Source organism: Dermacentor variabilis, chromosome 9 (assembly GCF_050947875.1).
Source record: "Dermacentor variabilis isolate Ectoservices chromosome 9, ASM5094787v1, whole genome shotgun sequence".
In the NCBI taxonomy this organism is placed as follows: domain Eukaryota; kingdom Metazoa; phylum Arthropoda; class Arachnida; order Ixodida; family Ixodidae; genus Dermacentor; species Dermacentor variabilis.
This window is the reverse complement of record NC_134576.1, coordinates 91,160,994-91,185,821: the sequence shown is the minus strand read 5'-3', so window position 1 is coordinate 91,185,821 and position 24,828 is coordinate 91,160,994. Positions and strand designations below refer to the sequence as shown.

General features: G+C 42.3%; 1 pseudogene; it reads left to right on the top strand.

The window, feature by feature from the left end:
• Nucleotides 1–5,710: 5,710 nt before the first annotated feature.
• Nucleotides 5,711–24,828, top strand: part of LOC142558437 (uncharacterized) — a 113,790-nt pseudogene continuing 94,672 nt past the window's right edge.

Below are 24,828 nucleotides of genomic sequence, written 5' to 3'. Positions count from 1 at the left end.
TTCTAACACAGGAACTGACTTCTTGTCTTTTCTAGTGGCAAGCACTTTGTAGTTCAACATAGGTTTCCAGCATCTTGAATCCATTGAGGGGCTACAGAATGTATTAAAGAAAGATAAAAATGCATAATGCTGTGCTGAATGTGATCAAGACACATGTACAAGAAACTATAGTTATTAGTTCGATGAGGACAGTAATGTGCTTTAGCAAGTTAGAAATTTGTTACCAACTTGCCCACATTCACATCTTCACAGATTTAACAATGTTTCCACTACGTGGAGAACCTTGATCTACAGTGCTTTTAATCACCCTGAAGAAGGTTGGTGTTCCTATTATAACATGTGTACTTAAAAAGCTCAATCTCTCACAATTTCATGTTGTTTTACTTGACATAAGCTTACGAGGCTTACAGATTACGTGCTCATATCTCAACGTAAACACCCACTTCCTTTTCAATGATTTTCATTTCTGTAAAAGCACAGTAAACTTCGTCAGGCGAGAAGTGCAAATGCGTTTTGTATTCATTCATACTTGGTGCTTGCTAGCCTGCTGCGATTGTGAAGTAAAGCTTCAAGAGGACAGCTGCCTGAATACTTTGCTTTTCTGCATGCAGTATTACACTTGAATGCAAGCCTTTTTGAGCTTTGAAAATTTTTAATGGTTTTGTTACGTTGGGTTGTTAACAGAAAATGTTGAAACCTTACTGTACATAAAATTTATTCTATGGCCTGTTTATTTTTACAATAGTGATTGTTCTACAAGTGATCAACATCAGCTAAACAAAGGAAGCCTTTGGCTGCAGCCAGTGTCTCAACAAGAGGACTAGTTGACGAAGATGAGTTTGTCACAACGTTGGCTCCAGCACAAAACATTCCTTATTCGACTTCACTATTTACATCTTCCTGTGAATCTGTTTGTTGCTCCAACTTCAATATACAAAGATGAGTGGAATGCATAAGCTTACTTGTAGAGCTGCTCAATGAACTAATTGCTGCAGAAGTTACCCACCTAACAAAACGCACAAGACGTTTTTTAGTAAACCAAAGAAGAATAACAAAATATCATGATACTAATAAAACAACCTACTTGCACAAACGAAAGCAGTTTATGCGCTAAATATCCACTCAGGCTAATAGATGAGTTGTTTTACAGATTTCACAGGTCATGAATAAATGCTAAAGGAAGACAAACAAGGCAACTGCACAAGAACATTGTGTCTTCCTACAAACCATAACAATTACATCAGCCGATTCATTTCTCTCAGTGAGCATGTCAATCAGACAATCACATAGGCAGCCACAGCAAGTATTGAAGGTATTTATGCATAAATCAAGTTGTCAGACACACAAGCTTCATTCATGTTCTGCATGGGAGATTTGCACTTTGGCAAATAATAATTGTATTGGACATGATGAACCACGACACCATACAACAGCAATGAGAAAATACAGATAAATGACAGGAGCACAACATAGAATCTTAACTTTTGCACCGAAGCTTAAAATTATTTTCTTAAAAGAAACTAAATAATGAGGTTTCACGTGCCAAAACCACGATCTGATTATGAGGCACGCCATAGTGGGGGACGCCAGAAATTTAGACCACCTGTGGTTCTTTAATGTGCACCTAAGTCTAAAGTACATGTGTGTTTTCGCATTTGACTGCCATTGGAATGCGGCGGCCGTGGCCGGGATTCGATCCCGTGACCTCGTGCTCAGCAGCTCAACACCATAGCCACTAAGCAACCACGGCGAGTAAACTTATTTTCGTCTCCCAAAATATAATTACCCTTTGTGTAGAAGGATCCTCTTTGGGGGTCAGAAATCTAACAGAGGCACGGACAGAGAGGGACAGAATGACCAGGTACTGTGACATTTCAAAATTTTAATAAAACTCCAGGCGTGTTTATTCACCCTAACCCCTCGACAGGGCCCAAGCGGTAGACCAGAGGCAGTTGCAAATCAAGACCTTCCGCAATCCCATTCATCTCAGGAGGATATATCCAGACATCTATTCAGACGATAACTGCAAACTATGCGGCAGGGTTCACGCGTTTTAGACACATTCTCTGGGAATGTGAGGTAATAGGCAGAGGAAATGCAGTGCCTCCAGACAAAGCTGCGGCGCGGTGGGCGGCTGCGCTGCGAAACTCAAACCGCCAAGATCAACTATGGGCCATCCAGCAAGCCCGTGAAGCGGCAGGGAGACAGGATCTCCGGGCCTACTCGAGAGCGGCTTAGGCCCAGGCCACGAATTTGCTGGATTTTTAATAAAGTTGTTACCACCACCATGTTTTGCATGTAAACTAATAATTCGTTGGAACATACAAGTGCATTACGAGAGTAAAGTTTACTTCAGGCTAAGATTTTGCAGCAAAATTATAAAGAAACCATAGGCGACCAGCAATTTAATGCATGGTATCTTTGTATAAATAGAATGAGCAAATTTACATGTCACAACAGCAAATATTCAGGTGAGTTTGTAAACAAAACAGGTGGACCAAGCAGGTAACAGAAACAGCACAGCACTGCTTTCAGCACTCCTTACTTGTCAGAGTTAGTGCAAACACGCAGTGCCATGCATACATAGATTACAAAGACACCCAATGTACATTGACCAATAGTCCGAGAGATTACCAGCGCCTACACGACCATGCTACACGACACGGATGCATTGGCAAGTGGGCAATTAAGAAAGCCCGTTTCAAGAGGTGTAACCCTACAGGCTATTGAGTATTGTTCATAGTAAGATTCCAGTAATTTCTGGGGGCCTTAGTTTCATTCACGGCCAGTGTCAAGGCATTTTTGAAGTGAACACACAAGTTCATCCACATCGCTGCTCCTGCCAGGTACACATGCCTATGACAGGAACATAGTGATTACGGGAGCAGGGAACTGCTTTGTTGAAGGCAAATCGAGGAGCATGCAAAACACTGTCTCAAGCAACTTCACCTTTTTCTTTGTTGAAACAATCATAACTTTATTGTTCTCTGAAAAATGACCAGCCCTTGCTTTGTGCCAATCACTGGTTGTGCATACGAAGTGCACCACCGATGAGATACTCAGTGGATAAGAGATGTGCAGCCTGACCTTGCTGCTATTTGAGGCGCAAACACAGATGTGATGAACAAAAAATCAGCTGTAGAACCCCTCTCCCCTGAATCTAATGTTTAGGACTGCTATGTCTAGGACCACGCTCATTGTGCCAAATGGGCACAAGCAGTGCACCGCTTTTGCTGTGAAAAGTTGGAGAAAGTGGTTGCCGAGTGCCTGTAGCAGGCAGAACATTGTGGCCCCACCCATAGTGCCTCTCTACCTCATTCCAGATTATGCTAAGCATAACTACTGAGGGGAAATGAGCGTTAAAATTCTACACAGACAAAAATGCGACAAGCACATGCTTAAAACTTAGATCAGGTCATCGTGTCGTCGAAGAGCTTCTAATTTCTGGTACTTCCCCGAATCATCGACCACACTGTGCAGAAGGAAAGCATTCCAAAAATATTGCAATTTGCTTGCTTAGAAAACTCATAAAAAGCACTCCCCCCACCTTTTTTTCTTCTTTTACTTTCCATTGAACCTGGCTTTCATTACGTTAATAAACTTCAGAAGAGCTTGCTATCAGGCTAGTTCGTACACACTGCTAAGAATGAAAAAATAGAGAGAAAATGGGACAAGAAAGAAAGGCCTACATAATGTTGATTTGCGCGCGGCAGTTTATATCAAGGACGGGGTGCTGGACCAGGGAAGCTAAGAAGCCGCCACAACAAACAGGTGGGAAGGGAGCTAGGTGAATGGCTTCGATGTCCACACAGAAACATAAATATAGGAATGTTAGAGAATGCTGTGTCGTTCAACAACCCTGTGAATGTTGAAAAGTGCGACTGTGATTAGCTGAAAAGAGTTTCAGAGAGCTCCAGGGAGTGGGAGGTGGATACAGTAAGGGGGCTAGGGTGGTGATGCGCATTAAGGGCGTCAAGAATGAAGTTAAGTGAAAAATTATGGAACATAGGGGGATTGTCTCATCACTGCTGGATCGCTCAACACCATATGGCCGTGGCCAGTTGCCTTAGCTGAGATTCACCTACCCTGTCGTAGCATGCGCTGTGCTTTCTGCTCTGCAGTCTTTAGAATAGCCAGGTGTCAGGGCAGTATGCCCCTAATGCCTGCAATTAAGTAATAGGCGACTTGCAAAATAGTGCCCGCTCTCTTCCATACATAGCTATGGCTGAACCACTCACTAGCAAATCTGGTAAAAAAATAACACTGACCTCCACTGTTACTTGGGCTGCAACAAGTCTAGGCTGCAAACAAGAAGACACAAGACAGAGCACTGTCATGTTTTTAGCACAGTTCGCTTTCCTAAGTAATGTACCAACTAGGTCATAATATACATTATATAAATACATCAATTTGTAATCGAAGTGTTATTTTTAATATAATCATTTTTAAAAACAGCACAAGGATGATAGCATAATTTTAAGCGTAGCGGCTGCATGCCTTAGCAATGAAAAACTTTTGTCAGAAGTTAAGCAAAGTTGTTTTGGCAACGTAAAAATGTGCATCCTCATTGCTAAAGCATTCCTGTCCGGGCAGTGCTAGGAGTTTGTCTTGGCGTGATGTAAAACCCTCCACACATTTATATAGTTCGAAAGAGAGAGGTGATGGGGAAGGGGGAGTGGTAGTGGCCAGTGGAGAATCCTTCCCTGAAAGAAATTTCTGGCTACGTAACTGAATGTCTGTAATGCCTCATAATAGCATTAGGTCTTGGCTTGGATGGAAACACTATAGATGATACCAGTGAACCTTTTGAGCCTATTCCTGTTTAGTGAGGTGATGGATGTTTTCCCAAAGAATTATAGGAACTGTACAATGGAATGTCTCGTACCACCTGTAATAACTATGCTGTAAGAAAACAGAAAGGCTGAGCTTAAATGTTGTAGGAAATCTCTTAAGAGGCTCGAGGATAGGTAAAGATGACTTAATGTTGAATTCCAATGGCGGAGTCGGAGCAGCCGACGGACTCCGCGAGCGAGCACTCGACTCTGGCGCAGAGCAACGCCTCCAGATCCGCGAGTGGAACACAACCTGCGCCGCCGGAGCAAGGCGGAACCGGAACTTCTATCGCCGAATTACCCAGGATACCTTGCGTGTTGTCATTTCCTTCCGCTATTTGCTCCCAGCACCGCCGCACCGGTCACTTGTCTCTTTAGCACCGTTCACCTGTTGTTTTTTTAAAAGTGCGGAATGGATATCTCGCCAAGCGTGCAGCAGCTTTTGCTTCCTCGCGAGTCGTGAGCGGTGGCGCCTCCCAGCAGACAAACGTGGTAAAGGAAATACGTCACGCAGAGTTCCGGTCCACTCCGCCGATTTTGGCGGAGCATCTTTTTCTGCTCCACGGACCGACTCCCGCTCTGAATCCCCTCCGACTCTCTCATTGGAACACCTTACTCCTGCCCTCACTCTGCCATTGGAACAAACTTGATCCGAAACGAGCAGAAAAACTTGCTCCGACTCCGCCATTGGAATTCAACATTACTCCCGTATTCTCCACTCAACACTCCACCTGGACTCAAGTGCACAGCAGCCCCGCTCCTTGACATAAGCGGTTGCTAGGCTTTCATTAAAGGGCCCCTGAAACGGTTCGGACAAATTTTGTAGACTCGTGGGGTACAGCTTAAGTAGAACATTCGCACCACAATTTGAGTGAAGCGTTACGTATTAATGTAGCTACAAGCGATTAGAAGTTACCCTCCTCCCCATCCACGCTTTTCCTCCTCAACTCGTTCGCCGAGCGAGCGGGGCTACGCTCCGCCTTCACTGGTCCTGCGTCACGATGCGACGTCACATCGTCCACTTCCGTTTGTTTTGGAGCCCGCCCCCGCCCGCGCGAGACCTCTCCGCTAGCCGCTTGGCTGTCGACCCCAAGCGAGAGCTATCGAAGCAGCGTGCGTTGCGAGCATTCTGTCGTAGCGCCGAACGTGTCTGGTATTCCGTTAACCACAGGCAAGCTGGTCATTTCGGCAAATCATTGGAGGCATAAACTCAAGCTGATGAAGGAACTTTGGCGTAGACGTACGTGAGCGGCCTGATCGGTCTACACGGTCCAGACACTTGTTGGCGCAGCGCTTAACCAGCCAAACAAAGCGCTAATATTGCTCTAACCAAGTGTAAAACATTTTAAACATTTATAAAAACAACGTGTCGATGATTACACTCCTGCGAAAAATACGCACCAGCAGCAAAGAATACGCTTCGTTGCTGCTACTGTGTATGGTTGCGCTCTATGCCACCAGGTGGCTGCACCGTGCAGACCATTCACATTTGCCCTTCTGCTCATCTCGGCTCATCCCGTTACGGCACAGTCAAGCGGCCAGACCCTGTCCCCTTGCGCTTACGTTTGCCCTAATACGGGACTCGCGAAACGCTGTTGCGTTAGTAATCTTCCGGTGTAAAGTGACGGCCACAAACGCGCAAATCCTGGCGCCGATCGGATAGCGGTAGTCCGATGCGCAGCAGCCAGTTCGCTCGTACGCTGCCTTGCAGAGGGACACGATGTCGCAGCTTAACATATTGCCAGTCGCTACGTTTGCAGTCCACAAGGCAACAAAGTCGAATCATAGTGCTCGCGAAAAGACTGAGACCAACTGTGACCGCGGAGCTCTCGTCAAAATGGAGTACGTTGTAACACAAGCAGACGACACTTGCTGTGTGCCGGAAGTGCTTAATGTACTGAAAAATTGTTCTTGTGCATTCTCTTTATGTTACTTTCTTTTCATAAAAACAAATTAACTAACATTCCAACTATTACTGTGAAACACAGCGTCGTCTTCAGTCGAGGGGTGGCACTGTGCTCAGCTCAGTGGAATGAAGCTTCCAGTCATAGATGGTTTCAGAATACAGGGTAAGTGGCCTCACATTTGGTGGCCTAGACACCAAAGCCTCGGTTTGAACAAGTAATGCTTTAAGCGCTCTCTCATGCATAAGTTTGCTTTAAGGCAGAGTCAGCTTACTATTTCCTGCTTCTGCCACATGCAAATGATACAAAAATACCTCAATAAAATGATTGTGATCTAAGTGGTACACACTCTTTGCAAGCTGATTAAATGTTTGTAATAAAAGAAGCACTACTCATGTGCTGGTCAGCATCTGCAGCAATATTTTCACCAAGATAGCTTTTTTGTCTCAATGTATTCGATATTGCTGCAAATTTAAGAGGTTTTGCAGCTAACATGTAGCTGTTTACTTGTGTTTCGAGAACATACAGCTTTAGGTGAGAGGAGCGCTATATTGCATGATACAAAGGAACATTTTTATACTGCCTGTTTTATTTTTGTGTGAAAAACAATTGTGAAGGTTTTCATTGCAAAGTAATACAGTAGGTGTTGGCAACACAAACAAGCCATGCAAGGTGTATGCATTAGAAATGAACTGTCCAGATGAGGACCCCCCGCCCCCTTGATATATTGTCAAAAATGCTATAAATAATAAATGCTATGCTATAATATCAAATGCTGTGACATTTAACACATATGGTGACTAAAAGAAAAGGATAACTAAAGCAAGAGCAGAATTAATAAAACAACCATATCAGCTGCAAAATTTATATAATTTTTCTCAAAACTTCTATCTTCGCATAAACTGTGGCCTCACACACTGTGGGCGCCTTTGCCAACAACCTTCGCATTTCACTAGTGCTAATTCTAGCTTGATTCTAGCTTCTAGCTCAACTGCAATGTTTTGAACGTCAGGGCATGTGCAAGTGAAAATTTGTTTGTGATGGCCATGTGGATCTCAGTTTCTCTGCCTTAATAATAGGGAGATATAATTGCCTTGAGAACCTTTAAGCAGAAAAAGCATGGTGGATGAGGAGCAGTGGCCGTGATGAAACATTTCAGGAGTAATATGATTAACTTTGCAAGAATATGAGGCCATTATAACACTACGGGAAACAGACTGGCCCATCACAATGAATTTTCAAATATTGTAACTGATCTAGAACACCTTGCACAGCTGCTGTAATTAGGAAAAAAAATGTAGCATTGTCTTAAAAAGACAGCTTTTTTGTTTGTTTACTCTGCTATGCCACTGTACACAGTATTACGATTACTTTTTTTTCTTTTGGAACAGAAAGTCGCCATATGCCTGGAGGTTCTAACGCTGCAGAAGGCTCGCCTTTCTAATACTGCTGTCACATGTACACTGTTTGCGATTGGGACTGATCTGAATCAAAATTCTCGACTACGATTGGCTATCTCGTGCATTTTGTGCAAAGGAGCCAATCACAACTGAGAAATTAGATCCGGATCGGGCTTGATCGCGATCAAAAGTGCGCCTGTGACACCTGTATAACAAAAGAGGCGTTTACAGTTGGCTGTAGGTGTTTAGAGCAGAATGTGTGTAAAGGGCACAAGAATCCGCCTTAGAAATGCCCAAATCAACAAAAATACGAAAATACGACAAAAACCCCAACAGTTTTCAGGCAGTTATACGTAGGTCAACTGGCAAAGAAATTTGGCAAGTTCCAGCATTTTTAAGTTCACGACTACTACTAGTTTTTCTGTGGCGCATGGTGTGTAGTGTGGTCTATATAGGTCCTTTCTAGGCGTTCAATATGAGATGTGTTAGCTGTAGTGCTAGTACGTTTCTTGCACATATTATATATTATGGAACAAATACCATGCAAGAAAAAAAAAAAGAGCAGCGGTGGCGTAGCACTATCATTTATTGCTATGTTGCAGACCCAGGTTCAATTCCTTGTCTCACTGTTGTTTTATCAGCCTTTCTTCTTCTTTTTTGTGGCAGCTCTTCTAATATGGCGAACACATTTTCACCACTTAGATCTGATAATGGCAAATGAGAACAAGCAGCACGTCCTCATGGCCACTCATTCCACCGTCACTTATTACACCATTGGGTCATGAGTTATGAGTGTTTATTGTAACACTATGCTTATTCTTATGTTTTTACATGTTGTGCATGTAAGAACGGCACAATAAATGTACCTGAATGCCTGACTCGACGGTCCCATGTGGCTGTCCAGAAGTGAGGGCGTACTGCTCACTGTCATCTTGTCTTAGATGTCAGGCGAACTGCTGCAGACAGAAAAAAAAGAAAAAAAAAGATAAGATCGACTTGGTATCCAACCCAGGTAACCCAGCAAACCAATCGCTGATTTTGCTGCAATTCTGAAAAAACTGCTGACTTGCGATCGTTTCGGTACTTGTAATGTTAACTGACTGAAAACTGTTCAGGTTTCTCCTGTAAATTTTTTTTTTCATTTGGCCTTTCTAGAAACCAATTCTTGTGCCCTTCACTTTTGTTCTACTCTAACCATTCATATGTAATGTATCGGTAACCAGCTGCATTGGCACTGATTACCACCTAAGTGAGCTACTGCTTGTATATTCTCCGTCAAGTTTTTGCAGAACCGCATCTACACAGTATTAATTACTTTAAGTAGACAAAACTATGTCAAAGCAAATGATGTGCACATGACAGCAGACAAAGGAAGGAAAGGCACAATAGAGACAAGGGCGGACTTCCAATTTGGAAGTCCAACCCATTGTTGGAAGTTGTCACTTTGTCCCCATCTTGCCTTTCCATCCTTTGTCTGCTGTCACGCTGTGCGCATCATCATGGATTACCAGCTAGCCCGGTCTCTCATGGACATGGCCAAAAATGTTTTTGAATGTACTGACATGTCTACTTTATCCTTCTCTGATGACCGCTTTTCACCAGCTAACAAATGTTATAAGTGATCGCTTGGCGCAGGACATGCCTGCTTGTATTGGAAGTTTCCCAAATGTTATCGGTAGTTCTATCCATTGTCTGTTGGTGCCAAACATTGTGTAATCTGATTATATGTGCATTGTGTAGTACTTTCTGGATCGCACACAGGCACCAGTGATTATGCTGGATCCTTTGACCAATCATGTATAAAAGCCAATGCACTTGACCCACAGATGAGATTTCAGCGTTCACTGACTGTGCTCGTCACTATTGTTATGCTTTGAGGGTGGCCAGTTTTTCTGGGTGCAGGTTCGCCCAATAAAGAGTTTAGCAATAAACAGTTTTTGTTACTGTGTTCTTCGCAGTCACTACAAAATGACAATATACAGCACTACAACATCGCATAAGACACTGTAACTCACGCAACCAATTGTAAATTTTATTAGTGGTCTGTGTAGTGGTATAATTGAAGCAGTCTCCCAAAGAAACATCAAAGAACTGTTTTCAGTGACAAAGCAAACAGTACGACAAGGGTCACTTGTGCCTGTTCAGAATAAAATCTGAAGGCGACATGAACAGCGCTTAGCGGAGCTAACTGTTCGGAGAAGAATTGCGCTTCTCTGCATTGGTTAACATTTTATTGTTTTGTGGATCACAGTTTTGAGTTCAACATGTTTGTACTTGCAAAATTCTGCAACACAGACGCATTTGCACCAATTGCTTAAGTGGATAAATAGTGCACGTGTCTGCATCATCGGTCTATTTGTGAGAATCATGCGTTGTCATAGTATCGCATTGAAGGGCACCAAATAGAATCCATTTTTTTTTTGCTCTGAAAGCACTCATCAATGCTGTGAAAGCTGATGTGGCGGTTGTTGCAACAGTGATTAGCATGCTGACTCTGTGTGGGTTGCGATGACTCAGGCACGCTGAACAGCAACACATACAGAATGAGCTCTGCAGTGAGTTAAGCTGGCATTGTTTAGCTGTTCAGTGTGCTTACACCCTATGTATCTTAAGGTGAAACATGCAATAACCACAAATTTTTTTTGGACATACTTTCATAAAGACACTACCGGATCTGTCAAATGTACCTGTAATGTGGAAAGGAGACGTTGGACAAACCTTCAGCCGCAGCCACTTTTCTTACCTTGAACTTATGGGTAACTATCCTTGAAAAGAAAGAAAGTGTGTAATTAATGCAAGATATACTGACGGGCTAGTTGGTTCATTACAAAAGAACAGCACTTCAAGACAGGGCACAAGGGACGTGTGTGTGTGTGGTTCCTCCTTTGTGTCCCATCTTGCTGTTCTTTCTGTCATAATTCATGCATTCGTCCTGCACAAACCTGTAATAGAGGCTTAACTTGAAGGATAAAGATGTTTTAAAAAAGCACTAAAATGAAACATTTAGCAGAAAACAACAACAGTGTTTTGTTTTTGTGCTGCCTTATTTATGATGTTTTGTAACATAACAGGGAAGTAATAAATTTGTAGGCCTAGGGAGAACCCTTCATCTTGCTCAACTAGGCTGATGACGAGGGCAATTGTTTCTGGGAATAGGACTCTGCTTCCTATTAACTTGTTGAACTGAATCTCTGTGTATGTTTTATTTTGCTGTAAATACTGGGAATGAGCACAAAGGTTGTCAAAGTTTCTGTGTAAGAACAACAGCCTGCATTCTGAGCCTGTGAATATCCTGCTGCAGTTTTATGGCAGCTGTAGCAGTAAATGTAATAGCTGTGGGTTAGAACACTGCGCTAGTATTAATTAATACTTTTGTGAATGCTATACTTTAACAAGGCTCGTTGCTGGGCTAGATGGTACATTTCTTTTGCCCTTATTCTTGCAAAGTGTGCGCATTTGTAAACCCGATGCGAACAATTGAGTTGACCATTAGAAATTTTTCTCTTCATATCATTCTTCTGCTGTGAGCATGTCTAATTTTCGTTAATGTCTGGAGTATATTCTACGAGTATGTGCTGTAGGAATGTACTTGCACTTGCTAATGCGTTTTCTGTTCTGTTATGGATGAATAGGACACATTTGCACTCAGAACATGTAGCATGCCGCCACGATGCTCTGCTTCCGCTGCTCACTCTCTCCACAACGGCCCTTTGGCAGTGCTTCGTATTCTTCTTTCCTGCTCCAGGCTGCTAGCACAACTACAGCACACCATGTGCCATCGAGATCGGATAATAAGTAGCCATCTTGAGAAGTGGCTCTTATGCAGACGAAGAGGGCCGCATAGCAGAAAAGAAATGATTGAAGCTGCAGATTAGGCTGATTTCAAAAACCTACTTTGCATTGCTCGATTGTTTGATAAGCACTGCAAGCTTAAATCAGTTGCTTTCATTTGATACCGGCTTGTCTCACGCTGCTGTCATGCTACGTAGTTGTCGCAGGATGCTGCATTTTTTCCTGTCATAGTTTGAGCCTCCAGCTTGCACACATTGCTTTTCCTAAGTTTTGTCAAACTTGAAGGTGATTCCTTTTCGCGCACTTGACAGCTTTAGGTTAAGCTCGTTTGATGGTGGATTAGAGAAGTCACGAATGCTTCTGTACGCGGATGATGATGCAGGTATGGTAAAGAAAATTCAGAATTTCCTTGTGTCACCTGCGATTGAACGGTTGTTTAGTGAGAGCGACAAGAACACTCTTAAGAGCTGCTCATATGTTCCTAAGAAAATAGCTAGTCAACAAACACTGACACCAAGGACAACATTGGGGTAATTACTTGTGCTTAACAAATGAAATAAAGAAGCGATATATTAATGGAAATGAAAATCGATGAAAAAACGACTTGCCACAGGTGGGAAACGATCCCACAACCTTCGCATTTCGCGTGCGATGCTCTCCCAATTGAGCTACTGCGGCGCCGTTTCCCCATCCACTTTCTTGGTTATTTATGTTTCCCAGTAGAACCTTGGGAGTGATAGCCAGCGCCACCACTCAAAGACCTTGGCGGTGGATGTGGAACATCCTTTATGCCGCAGGCGTCGCAAGAACATCACGAAATTTACATCATTTCCATTAATTTATCATTTCTTTATTTAATTGATTAAGCACAAGCAATTTCCCCCGTGTTGTCCTTGGTGTCAGTGTCTGTTGGCTTCTTATGATATGACTAATAAAAATAGGGCCCCTCGGTTAACCCCCTTTCTTCTCGTTAAGAACATAGCTGCAATACAGACTTTAGATGAAAGTTTAGTTACTGGTTATAGTGAATTTGTGGTCCAATTTCATAAGTTGTTTAAGTAATATTTGCTGTGACGTTAACCTTCTCCACATTTTTTTCTTCAAATAATCATTGTGTTATGATACTATATGCATGCAGAAAATCTAGCAAAAGCCTAGATATCCCTGACGGTCCATTTGCTACCAACAGTCTGAACAGGCTGTGGGGTGGATATAGTGAGAGCTTAATGTGAATACTTTGTGCAGATTCCGAGTGGGAACATTTATCCAGAATGATCATGACAAGCGAATGTTCACAGCTAAACAACTGTAGTGCAAGCTGAAGCAGACAGCAAAGAGTTATGTACACTGATGTGCAGGAGGCAACATACAGTACACGTGTCTGCAGTTGGAGGTGAAAGAAACAGAAGGAGCAAATGCGACGACTGTGGTTGGTGACATAGCAGTGAAAGAAACACCAAATCTAGCAGTTGGTGTGGAGTAATGTAAAGTGTCACCACCTGTATGAGCGACAAAACCACCCTTTCGCCTCATCAAAAAGGAAACACTGCTATCAGATCAATTGGCTCTCCCGTATATCTTATTTCTGTATGTCTTACTCTGTGTAGAGAACATAGTTAAGTCAAGGTAACCTATAGCATGGAATTCTGGCTGTCTTCAGAAATCTGTTGCTTGGTTTGTGCGTGATTGAGTTAGTTTCAGTGGCAGAAACAAACTGGTAGATAAGTTACCTGCAGTAGTTTGTAGTTTTTTTACTTTGCTTTCTCTGAAGCAATAAAAAATACTTGTGGTACTTGCTTACAGTGCCCCAAAAGGGAGAACCAATCTTTTGTTTAATGCATAGAAATGTGGCAGTTTTCTCCACCACTAGCTAATGTGGTGCCATTGTAAGTTATACAAATGCTGCGTTTAGTTATTTTTTATTCTTTCATAGGTTTTTCATTTTCTATCAGTATAATTGCTTTCATTCATGTGTCATGTATTCTTTGTGTGTTGAAGTATCAGTGAACGGTTTCATTTTGACACAAAAGAAGTGTCATATTTAGTTTAATAGGTGAGTGTGTGAAACAGTGTTAAATACAATGAGTAATTCTAGTAATTAGGCGTAATATTGAAATTTCATGCAAAATGCAACCCTTTGTATTGCCAGCAAAAATGTGTATGCATAGAGCGATAGGAACTTGTGTGAGACACGTACTGCACTGCTGCCAAGACAGTAAGGTGTGGGTTGTGTAGTCCAAGGTTGTCATGTATTTTGTAGACAAGTGTGGCAAGTCTTTTTGATTGCCAGGTATAGCACACTAGTCCAGTTGTGTAACGCCTCATTTGTATTGCTTTCATGTGCTCTCTGTGGCTTTGCAGGTTCCTTGCCCCCTGGGATCCCGGGAGCAGTATGAGTCGCTCGTGTCTGTTGATGATGATGACAAATTCACTGGACAAAACGTTGGCTTAAAGCGACATTCTTTGTTCGGCTACTGCTCATCATTTCAAGTTTTCGTTTTTCTTTCAATTTCTGTCTTGTTCGAAACTATACTCAAAGTTATTTTCAAACATCACCAGATTCGTACCATATTAGTCCTTTTACATCTTGTCTAGTGTGAGAGCTCATTTGTTCCAGCAGTCCAACTACCTGATATAATTGCAGCAGCAGTTAAGATTTCTAAGTTGTGTTTACTGTGGTCATGCATCTCGTAAAGAGCTGGACTGTGCGACTTCCTCCACGATTCCTTGAAGTTTTCCATCAAAAAGCCTAATGCCGCATTCTCTTTATGTAAATTGTTGGAACTAAGCAATATAAGCTTATTCTATTAGCTTGACACTTATATGGAAGGAAACAGCAAGAGCTGCAGGTGTAAGGGTGACACCCTTCACAAACGTGGTCATGAGGTCATGGGGTATATGTGTATCGTGTACATTTTGTCACTGTGTGATTGGTGTAGCCAGGCTTGCAGTGTGACCGCATGCTCAAGTTGTGCCCTCTATACCACTGTACCTTGAGTCCTCATGCAATCACACATAACAGACATACATAATGTCCTGCATGATCTTATAGCTGGATATTTGACATAGTGAGCTGCTGTTGAATTATGCTCCCTTTCTTCTGGTCTTAAAAAGTGCATAGCCATAGTTGTCCGTAATAGGAAATTTTGCTGCTGCCTCTTAAAAGAGAATTATTTTAATGGTGATCCGCAAACAACAAGTGGCAAGTATTAGTATATGTGTGCTTTGGTCCTCTATGTGTTAACTATATGTTATCTAGCTTCAACTATAGCACATTTTATTGTATATTATGTCCGAATTGTGAATTTGGTTCCTTGTACTGCATTTATTTTTATGTTTAGTAATTCTGGCATTCTTTAATTGTCATTACTTTAGTACTGCAAAGTGCATCTAATATCACTTTTTCTCTTTTCCTGTCTGAGAAACCCTTATTGTTTATTTTAGTGAACATATTTCAGATGCTGCTGTTGTATAAAGTTGTAATGAATATATGCTTCTTGTGAGAAGTTAGTAGTGATTGTCATATGCTTCATTCCTGCCTGTATTGTAGAGCTCCGTTATAGAACCAGAATTAGGCTTATGAAGCGGGTATTTATGTAGAGCTCTGTACTCTCTCCTAGTGCTTTTTGGTGAGCCTATAGCTGCAGGTTACAGGTGGGTGGGATCTGTACTAACACATTGCATTTAGTAAAGTGAAAGCCTTAGGCAGCTCATGGGACAAACGATGTTTGGCATTATGACAACAAAATTCATGACATCAAAATTCAGGAGGTTGAACCCATTCATTACCTTTGGTGTTAATTAAGGTGAATTTAATCAAGACCCATAACTTTTGGTGGGAGTTGAACCCATGACCTTTGGTGTTAATTAGGACGAATTAGGCCATCAATTTCTTTATAAGAAAGTGTGAAGCCAAGACAAAGAAGAAGCGTTAGCACGCTTCTTCTTTCATCAAATCACCAAAAGCCATGGTACACTAAGACACTTAAAACATTAGAAGGCAGAAAAAAGCGCTTCTTTCGTGCTGCTAAGGTAAGAGCCTCGTCTAATACGTGGCAGCAGTACTATACTGCGGAGAATGCCTACCTGATTGCTGTGAGAAATGCTAAGTTCAAATTTTTCAACAACGATTTGACAAAATTGTTAAATCATAACCCGAGAAAATTTTGGAAGGTCATCAATTCTATCGAATCGCGCGCTATCACTCTGACCAACGAATTGGAAGAAACCGTCGGGGACCGCGAATGCGCTAACACCTTTAACATTGCTTTCAGCACAGTTTTCACAAAAGAACCCAGCACACCTCTGCTTACGACACCAGCTAAAACTCTGTCTACTATGCCTGCTATCACAATAACTTATGATGGAATTTTATCTTTGTTAGATAACATTAAGCTTTCTTCATCGACAGGCGTTGACGAAATCAATTCCAAGCTGTTAAAGAACACCAGTCATACCATTACTGCGTATCTGTGTATTGTTTTCTCATTCACTCTCTGTAGGTCACTTGCCAAATGATTGGAAAGTGGGGAAGGTTGTTCCTGTCTACAAATCTGGTAAAAAAGATTCCCCGCTAAATTACCGCCCCATATCATTAACAAGCGTCCCGTGCAAAATCATGGAGCATGTCATTTATTCTAATATCATGGCATTCCTCCATAAAAATAACTTTTTTCATCCATCTCAGCATGGCTTTCGAAAGGGCTTCTCATGCGAGACCCAACTGGCCATTTTCATTCATGACTTGCATGTTAACCTCGACACCAACATACTAACTGATGCCATTTTCTTAGATTACGCAAAAGCGTTTGATAAAGTGCCACATCAACGATTACTTTTAAAACTAAACCAGTTAAACCTGGACCACAACATTCTGATTTGGATCAAGGAATTCTTGTCTAAGCAGTCCCAACACGTCCTTGTTAATGATCATACGTCTGACCCTGTTCCTGTAACATCTGGTGTACCCCAAGGTTCTGTTCTCGGTCCTCTCCTATTTCTAATATATATTAACGACTTGCCTCAACACTTATCTTGCCAAATCCGAATGTTTTCTGACGACTGTGTAATTTACCGATCAGTTGCTAATCATTGCGACGCAGCAAAACTTCAGCATGATCTAGACCGTGTCCAGGAATGGTGCGACCGCTGGCTAATGACCCTTAATCCGACTAAATGTAAACTTCTTTCCATTGCTCGCCAAAAGCACCCCGTTACATTCCCGTACATAATTGCTAACGAACCTATACAAGCAGTAACATCGTTCAAATACTTAGGCGTTACTTTGTCCAATGATCTCTCATGGCATGCACATACTACAAGCATTGTATCATCGGCAAATAGAACTCTCGGTTTTCTGAAACGTCACCTTCGTAACGCTCCCCAACAAGTTAAATTACTAGCCTATAAGCCACTTATCCGTTCAAAACTAGAGTATGCGTCACCCATATGGTCCCCACATCAAGCATGCATCGTAGATGACCTTGAAGCGGTGCAAAATCGTGCTGCCAGATTCATTCACTCATCTTATTCTCACGAAATCAGTGTTACCGCCCTCAAAGCGGAATCTGGGCTGCAAGTTTTATCCCTCCGCCGACGCATAGCAACACTTTGTCTATTCTATAAGCTTTACCATTCACCACTTAACAGTGCCCCTTACATAACACCACCCGCATACATATCTCCTCGCACTGGTCACCAACTGCAAGTTTCCCGTACACGTATGAGAACTGCTAATTTTTCAACATCTTTTTTTCCTCATGCAGCCAAAGACTGGAACGGCCTTCCTCGCAATATCGTCGTTCTCACCTGTCCATCATCTTTTTCTGCCAATGTGATGAGTACCTGTTGTCACAAATTTGAGTGTTTTATTTTTTTGTGTACACCCACCCCTTATGTAATACCCCCTAGTGAGGTCTTTAAGGTAAATAAATGAAATGAAATGACCTGTGGTGCTAATTATGCCACAGTTAGTTAAAATGGGGTTAACTAAGGCAATCGAACGCTCAACCTTTGGTAGGTGTTGAAGCCATGACCTTTGGTGTTGATTAAGGCGAAGTTAAGTAAGGCACTCGAACCATTCGAACCCCCAACTTTGGTTGGATTCGAACCTACAATAGGTGGGGTAATTAAGGAACAGTTAATAAAGATATAGTTAATTAAAGCATTTGAACCCACAACCTTTGGTAACAGTTGAATCCACAGCGTTTGGTGTTGGTTAAGGTGAAGTTAAATAAGGCACTCGAGCCCACAACCCAACATGGAGATACGGGTAAACCAGCCATATCTCCACGAGCCGGAACTGGTACAGTGAATGCAGAAGTCGAATGCACAGTGTGAGCAAATGAATTTCATCTAATGGGTGGGTAGCTTTCTCGAAAGTTCTAAAAGTGGCACAGCTCATCCAGAAACAGCAAAACACATGCAAAGTATTTTGTTTTAAGAAAATATTCCCCGCCATGGTGGCTTAGTAGCTATAGTGTTGCTCTACCAAGCACAAGGTCATGAGACAAAATCTCTGCTACGGTGATTGCATTTCGATGGGGGCGAAACGCAAAAGCACTCACGTCCTGTGCATTGGGGGCACGTTAAAGGTCCCTTGGTGGACAAAATTAATCTAGAGTTCCCCACTATGGCGTGCCTTGTAATCAAATCGTGGTTTTGGCACATAACACCCCAGAATTCATTCATTTGAAGAAAGTATTAAAAATATAAACTTGTTTATTCGAAGATGTGATTTGTACTTTGTACAGGTAGGGCCACTGCTAAAGAGAACATGAGAGCCCGTGGCAGTGCTCCCTGCCGGCGCCTCTCGAAGTCTTGGCAGACGAGCCACCGTAGCAGATGACTCCCCGGTCTTTTCACCAATTGTTCTGATTGCGCCTGTGCCAGAAGACTTCATGAGGCGTCGGTCGTGGGCACTGTGCAGTGATGCCATGAGCTATGTGTTCCCACTTGCAGTGGCCATGCCTGTACATACAGTTTTGTACATTGTTTGAGCGAAGGCGCCATTTGGTCAAAACATTAAGAGAGGAAGGCCCAGAATACAGCCAACTTTAACTAAAGTATGTCCTTTGGTTAGCCTGTTTGGTCAGTGGCATTTAACTTCCACTCATTGTTTCTGAAGGGTGTTATGCATCCAAACGAATGCCAAAGTCTATGCCGCACAAAATATTTCTTTGTGATACGGCTCCTAACCGCACAGTTGTGCATCCCAATTTACACATTCAAATATCTTCAAGACCAGCAAGCTAAGAAAAGAAAAAAATGTCACCAGAGTACTTGGCGAGCTATTCATTCGAAGTGACAAACCTGAATGAACTTTTGTCAAACGGGGCTGCTCCGTCTGGCTCAAAGCTTCCCTCATACACCATCTTGTGGGATGCATGGTGTTTCCAAATCTACTGGTCTTCATGGATCAATGTTTTTTGGCATTTCTACATCTAATGACAAATTTCAAAAATCAGGATGTTTATCCTATCGAAGGAGTGTTTCTTCGTTTTCTCATCGTTCCTTCTTCCCCACACTCAAATGATCTGCAAATCAGTTTGCACATGCAGCACGAAGTTCATTTTGTGCTGTGAAGCCAGTTCAGTTTAACAGTTGATGACTTGCGTAACTTAGCTTGCAAAGAGTTCATAATGGTAGACCAGACATGAGTGAAGCATTGAGACGCATTCTCAGGTCACAGTCATGCCTTTCCATCTCAGCACATTTATATTTTTCATGAGAAAAGCAGTGCCTAATAGTACGTGTAGATGTCTTTATTTGTATCTTCTTCTTGTGAAACTGCATGAAAGGTTCTATTTCATGAGTTGGAGTCAGACTGGAAGTGGGTTGATCCATAATATAGCTTGTCAATTAACCCTAACTTATTTCTTAAACTGTAGAGAAAGTATTGCCATGTCCAAAATGCAGTCTCTGCAAGTAGTCTTGTTCAAGTTCTCATCCTCAGATTAGAGCATGCACTGCCGAAGACATGCTCTTTCGTCAGTTGATGAATAAGCTTCTCCATGCAAAAAAAAGTGAACCATGTGTATGGTTATGAAAACAAGGAGTAGTAGTAGCAGTACTAATTCTAGCCTCCCTACCATCACAGCATATGTGCTAGTGTGTGCTGGAAGATGGTCGCGTATGTTTGAATGGTAGTTGTGGTGCATGTATTCAGGTGAAGTAGGCACCAATTAATCATGCTGTGCAGTGTTGCAATCAATGTGCATTGGAGCCTGCCATCAGGTAGTGGTGCTTCAACAAAAAAATTTCATCACTACCTAGGCTGTAGAGGTGTTTCCTGTTGACTGGCGTTTTCAACCTAGTGACAGCAACACCTGTATATGTTTGGACATGGTGTGGATCACGTTATTCCCTAGCCATGTGAAATACTTCGCACGTGGTCTTGTAATGCATACAGGGCACCATTCGACAAGCATAGTGTGGCTGTTTCATACAAATACATGAAGTCTTTGTATAAGCCGTATCTGGCGTTCCAACATGGCAAGTTATCGTTGCTCTGAAGTTTTTTACTGATAAAAGAAGTCAAGGAAATGTAATTGTTCTGTGACTGTAGAAGAGCCTTTACCAGTACTTGCCAATCGAACTTTTGATGTGCTGAGTGTGTGCTGGCAAGAGCACTGGGATGCTTGGTGTTTGGAAAAGGTGCCGTTGTTATCAAGACTGTTGGCAGGCAGAAATATGTGTTCAAAACAATGGCATTCTTCCATTGAAAACAAGAAATATTCCAGTCTTGAGGCTTGGCTCGAGTTCATTAATAATTGCTCGTAATAGATTAGGGAGATACTCATATACTGTGAAGTGCAGCATCATGCCCCCTGCCTAAACACTTTTGTCAACATGGAGGGGAAAAGTTTTTCTGTGTTGTTACTGTTTGTGCTGGCTTTATCAGTAACCTTTGTGCTGTTACAGATGTCTCCATGCTGCCTGCAAAACGTCCAAGAAATTTGCTTCAGGCTTTGCCAGAAAACCAGCTTACCAGAATCTTCACAGAAAGCATTCACTTGTTTGCTCTGTTACGTAACACAGTTCGGTACAGGATTGGTTTAGCATGGCGGCAGTGATATGACTGTTGATGTGGCTCTTGTCTGGAACAAGTATAATGGCAATTTCGCTTGCAGCCCCGTCATCTTATCATAGCAACCATGAGAAAAAAACTGTTTTATAGTATTCACTGAGCTGTAATCGTCAGGATAAAGAAATTGACACTGCAATGTACGGGCAAAGAATCACAATGTAAATTATGCAGGAGAGCCGACTCTGGCATCCACTAATGCATTTGCTGTTCTGTTATTGATGCAGAGGACACAATTGCACTCGGCACACGTAGCACACCCCCGCCATGCTCTGCCCCCGCTGCTCACCCTCTCCACAACAGGCCTTTGGCAATGGTTCTCCCCTACTTCTCCTGGCTGCTGGCACAAATACAGCACACCCCATGCCATTAAAATTGTATATTAAATCGGGAGGCTCTTATGCAGTCAAGGAGGTCTGCAAAGTAGACAAGAATTGAATGAAGCTGCATGTTGGTTCGATTTCAAAAATGCACTTTGCGCTGCACAATTGTTGGATAAGTTTTGCAAGCTTAAATCGGTTACTTTCATCTGATACCGACTTGTCTCAAACTGTTGTCATGCTACGCAGTTGTCGCGGTACACTGCATTTTTTCTGTCATGGTTTGTGTTTTGACAAACTCAAACGTGACTTCTCGTCGGGCATGTAGTGATTTTAAGTTAAGCTCGTTTGATAGTGGATTAGAGAACTCCTGAACACTTCTGTTCACGGATCACAGTGCAGGCATGGCAAAGGAAATTATAAATTTCCTCTTCTTGTCACCTGTGCGCAAAGGGTTGTTTAGTTAGTGAAACAAGGACGTTCCTAAGGACATAGCTGTAAAAGTGAATGTTGATGCAGGTTTAATTTCTGGTTATAGTGCATTTGTTGTCCCATTTATTTTATGTTTTAAGTGCTCTGTACTGAGATGTTAAACATCCACACGTTTTTTTCGTAAGTAATCATTGTGTCACAATATGTACATGATATATGCATGCAGAAAATCTAACAAAAGCCTAGATATCCCTGATGGTTTACTTGCTACTAATAGTGAGAACAGGCTGTGGAGTGGAGATAGTGAGAGCTTAACATGAATACTTTGTGTGGATTTTGAGTGATAAGATTTATCCAGAATGATCATGACAAGTGGATATCCACAGCTAAGCATCTGCAGTGGAAGCTGAAGCAGACGGCAAAGGTTTATGTACACTGATGTGCTGGAGACGACGTACAGCACACTCGTCTGTAGTTGGAAGTGAAAGAAACAAAGGGGGAGAATGCGATGACTGTGTTTGGTGACACAGTGGTGAACGAAATGCACCAAATCTAGCAGCTGGTGCAGAGTAACGCCAAGTGTCGCCATCTCTACAAGTTCCAAAACGGCCCTTTTGCCTCATCAAAAAGGAAACACTGCTGTCAGATTGCTTGGCTCTCCCATATATATTATTCTTGTATGTCTTACTCTGTGCTGAAAACATAGTTCAGTCAAGCTAATATATAGCATGGGATTCTGCATGTTTTTAGAAATCTATCTAGTTTGTGAGTTAGCTTCAGTGACAGAAACACAAACTGGTGGATAAGTTAACCTCAGAACTTTGCAGTTTCATATTGTAATTTTGTTGAAGTAGTAAAATAACTGTCACAGAAATGTGGCAATGTTCTCCACTAGCAAATGTGGTGCCTTTCTAACCTTTATAAAAAGCTGTGTTTATTTAATTTTTTTGTATGTTAGAGTGAAGCAGTTTATGGATAGGGTTCCATGCATTTTTCGTGTCCGTGAACAAATCTGTGTGAGCAAGAACTATCATTAGCAATGGCTCGTGCCACTGCTTGCGTGGGCGTTGTCGTCTTTTACCACAGCTGGCTCATTAGTGCCCCCTCGGCATAACTGTGTGAACGCGTTCGTACCACTGCTCTCATGTTCATCGTTGTCTTCTTCTACAGCTGGCTATGTAGCCATTTATCATGCCAGTGTTCCCATACTGCCCCTTCCTCTGCAAAGGCACTGGCCCACTGCCAACTGGTGCAGTGATTTCGGTCTCAAATTCATTGCCTTAGTATATCACGAAATGGAAACACGAATCTATATAACAAATGTATAAGACAAATGAACACGGATGTATAAAAATAAATGTGTGTGCGTACCTTTCGTCACGATGACCAGCAACCAAGACAGTAAATGTGTTCATACCTTTGTTCAAAATTCAGTGTCGCCTGTTTGTCTGGTGCTACACAGCTTCGCTGGTCATCTACCTTTATAGAGTGAAATGGTTCAAGATTATTTTTTTTTCATTTTATATCACTATAATTGCTTTAATTCATATTGAATTTCATATTCTTTGTGTGTTGAAATTTCAGTTGATGGTTTCATTGTGATGCAAAAAAATTCATATTTACTTTAATAGGTGAGTGTCTGATGCAGTGTTAAATACAAAGAGTAATTCTACTAATTAGTCATAATATCAAAATTTCATGCCAAATCCAACCTCCACATATTGCAAGCAAGAATTTGCATGCATAGAGCGATAGGAACTTGTGTGAGACATGTACCGCACTGCTGCCAAGACAGTGATGTGTTGTTTGTGTAGCCCAAGGTTATCATGTATTTTGCAGACAAGTGTGGCAAGTCTTTTTGATTGCCAGGTATAGCACACTAGTTCAGTTGTGTAACGCCTCACTTGCATAGCTTTCATGTGCTCTCTGCGACTTTGCAGGGTCCTCACCATTGGGGTCACTGGAGCAGTACGAGTCGCTCGTGTCTGTGCACAGCCGGCTGCATTCCTGCCGGATGTGCCCTTACAAGACCAAGAAAAGGGCGCGCATGACGACTCATGTGCGCACACACACGGGCGAGCGCCCCTTCAAGTGCCACCTATGTCCATGCGCATTCACTCGGAATTGCCACCTGAAAGAGCATCTGCGCACCCACACTGGAGAGCGTCCCTACCAGTGCCACCTATGTCCGTGCGCATTCACTCGAAATTCCCACCTGAAAGAGCACCTGCATAGCCACACAGGAGAGCGTATTGTGTCGCGGAATAAACTCTTGGTCCACATGTTTTGTCATGCAGGGGAGAAGCCCTAAAGGTCAGGGGTTTTCATATTTTTTTTCTTTTTTTTGTAGCTGAACCGATTGATCGAATTCTTTGTGGCACTAGGCGATTTCTATACTGCAATGAGAGGTTTCCTGCCCCTTCGGCCATAGAGTTCCTTGTAATTTTACCTAAGTTCAGCTGTCACGACTGTTTGTGAGAACTTCTTAATCTTTCTTTCCTGTGACTTCAGAGCTATGCCAGCATATCGATGGTATGGATTGTCTTGAATGCGGCTTGGCCTGAAATGTGCTCATGACTGTGTAAATAGGTTTGTCTATATTATTTTAGCAAGGGAAAAGAACGTAAACAAAACAGAAACATAATTGGGACCAGGGCAGAGTAGTATGTGCCAAGTTTCTCCCTTTGTCGTTTCTGATGTGTCTACTACCTCTAGGATAGCTACGCCAGACCACACTCCAGCCTATTCTCTTCCTCTAGGACAGAGGGGGAGAGAACAGCATGTACATAAGAATTGCTTCCAAGAAAATCTGATGATGACAAGTCTTGTCGAAATGTTCGCTTAAAGCGTCATTCCTTGTTCTGCTACTCCTGATCGCTTTAAATTTCCGTCTTTCTTTCAACTTCTGTCTTGTTCAAAACTATGTTCAAAGTTAGTTTCAAACATCACCAGATTGCTACCTTGTTAGTGCATTTACATCTTGCCTAGTGTCAGGGCTCATTTGTTCCAGCAGTCCAGGTAACTACGTGATTTTATTGCAGCAGCAGTTAAAATCTCTAAACT